General features: G+C 57.6%; 1 non-coding gene across 1 annotated transcript in view; it reads left to right on the plus strand.

Annotated features, from left to right (window-relative positions):
- The first annotated feature begins 1404 nt into the window (after positions 1–1404).
- Positions 1405–2500, plus strand: part of LOC124746174 — a 1933-nt gene continuing 837 nt past the window's right edge. Inside the window, exon 1 of the ribosomal RNA XR_007011255.1 lies at positions 1405–2500. This exon is cut by the window's right edge and continues 837 nt beyond it. This is a non-coding gene — a ribosomal RNA (small subunit ribosomal RNA).

The following is a 2500-nucleotide window of genomic DNA, read 5'->3' on the forward strand; positions in this document are numbered from 1 at the left end:
ATACATCGTGGCACATGTGTGACCGCACAACGACTGCGCCCAAAAACGGCGGACCATACAGTGCAAATATTGTGCACGCAGCTACGTGTCGTCTCCCTATGAGAGCTGGATTGCAGTGTGGTACGCCATAGAGACGTGTGGGAGGAACGGACGCCGTGGATGGCGATCAGCATGAGCTGTCTGTTGATGTATTCGGACCTAGTCGTCTCTCCTCACACACCGTGATGGCATGGTGCACCGCGTTCCATATCTGCGACATGCTACAGAGGCCGGTTGACAGTCGTTCGAGCAATGGACATCGCATACGTACGGGGGCCACCTTCCACGTATTGTCTAGGCGTGCACATTTTGTTGCGTGTATGTGGGCAGACGTAGTGTGGCGTGACACCTGACACAGGCATGCAATAATCGTTGAAGTTGCAAATGGCGATGGACGCCTGCGTTTTCTGGTGAAGTTACGCAAATGAACAAATGGTAACCTGTTGTGGTGCGGTTGTTCTCGCTAGGGGTGAATCGGTGATGGCGACGATAGGTTGAGGTACTAACCGGTTGTTCCAGCGATACCCACCATGCCGACGAAACTGAACGGCATCTGGGTGTGAAGCGATACGCGGCGGTGGCTGGGTGGGACCGTCCCCGGCCGGTGAGGGGGCGCCTCCCGGCGTGCTGGCCGCGCGGTGCGTGGGCGCACGCGCTACAGCCGGCTGGTGGGGGCGGCCAGTGGCAGGCGCGCCGGCCGACGGACGCGGCAGGCGTCGCAGCTGCGCGCCGGCGCACCCTGCGCGCGGCGCCGTGCGGCCAAAGTAGGTCCTCGCGGGCCCGGTGCGAAGCGCGGTGGACATCTTCAGTGTGCTGGTCCGATTGAGGACTGTGTGCGTTGAGGATGCGCCGCCGCCCGGCGCTCGGCGCCGCGACGCCGTCTGCTGCTCGGTCGCCCCAGCGGTTCTCGCTGGTGGTTTGTATCGCAGCTGTGCGGATGTGTTGGCGCGTGCGCTGTGCTGGGAGAGTTCGCTTCGGCACCCAAGTGGGGCTTTTGTCCTTCTGTGGCGCTGGCGTTGGAGCTGCCGGTCACCGTAGGTGGCGCGTGTTGTCTCCCGCCGGCAATGCCACGACAGCACGCTCCCGGGCCTCTGTCGGCAGCGGCAAGCTCAGTTGGGAGCACGGGTGGTCGCACCGAAAGCGTCTACTCGCCTAACTCCGGGCGATTGCGCCTCTCTCGAACCCGACCAAGTACTTGGGACGGCGCTGCGCGCCGCCGGGACCTGAGAGGGTTTCGAGGTGTATTGTGCAGGGGAGCTCAGCCTCCTCCTGTTTGCAGAATGATTGAGCGGACGCTTGCGTGTTCGCGCGGGCCCCCGGGACACACTCCCGGGCGGCCGGCTGCTCAGCTCTAGTTGACGCAGCTCCCTGGTTGATCCTGCCAGTAGTCATATGCTTGTCTCAAAGATTAAGCCATGCATGTCTCAGTACAAGCCGCATTAAGGTGAAACCGCGAATGGCTCATTAAATCAGTTATGGTTCCTTAGATCGTACCCACGTTACTTGGATAACTGTGGTAATTCTAGAGCTAATACATGCAAACAGAGTCCCGACCAGAGATGGAAGGGACGCTTTTATTAGATCAAAACCAATCGGTCGGCTCGTCCGGTCCGTTTGCCTTGGTGACTCTGAATAACTTTGGGCTGATCGCACGGTCCTCGTACCGGCGACGCATCTTTCAAATGTCTGCCTTATCAACTGTCGATGGTAGGTTCTGCGCCTACCATGGTTGTAACGGGTAACGGGGAATCAGGGTTCGATTCCGGAGAGGGAGCCTGAGAAACGGCTACCACATCCAAGGAAGGCAGCAGGCGCGCAAATTACCCACTCCCGGCACGGGGAGGTAGTGACGAAAAATAACGATACGGGACTCATCCGAGGCCCCGTAATCGGAATGAGTACACTTTAAATCCTTTAACGAGTATCTATTGGAGGGCAAGTCTGGTGCCAGCAGCCGCGGTAATTCCAGCTCCAATAGCGTATATTAAAGTTGTTGCGGTTAAAAAGCTCGTAGTTGGATTTGTGTCCCACGCTGTTGGTTCACCGCCCGTCGGTGTTTAACTGGCATGTATCGTGGGACGTCCTGCCGGTGGGGCGAGCTGAAGGCGTGCGACCGCCTCGTGCGTGCTCGTGCGTCCCGAGGCGGACCCCGTTGAAATCCTACCAGGGTGCTCTTTATTGAGTGTCTCGGTGGGCCGGCACGTTTACTTTGAACAAATTAGAGTGCTTAAAGCAGGCAAGCCCGCCTGAATACTGTGTGCATGGAATAATGGAATAGGACCTCGGTTCTATTTTGTTGGTTTTCGGAACCCGAGGTAATGATTAATAGGGACAGGCGGGGGCATTCGTATTGCGACGTTAGAGGTGAAATTCTTGGATCGTCGCAAGACGAACAGAAGCGAAAGCATTTGCCAAGTATGTTTTCATTAATCAAGAACGAAAGTTAGAGGTTCGAAGGCGA

Source organism: Schistocerca piceifrons, unplaced genomic scaffold (genome assembly GCF_021461385.2).
Source record: "Schistocerca piceifrons isolate TAMUIC-IGC-003096 unplaced genomic scaffold, iqSchPice1.1 HiC_scaffold_346, whole genome shotgun sequence".
Lineage (NCBI taxonomy): Eukaryota > Metazoa > Arthropoda > Insecta > Orthoptera > Acrididae > Schistocerca > Schistocerca piceifrons.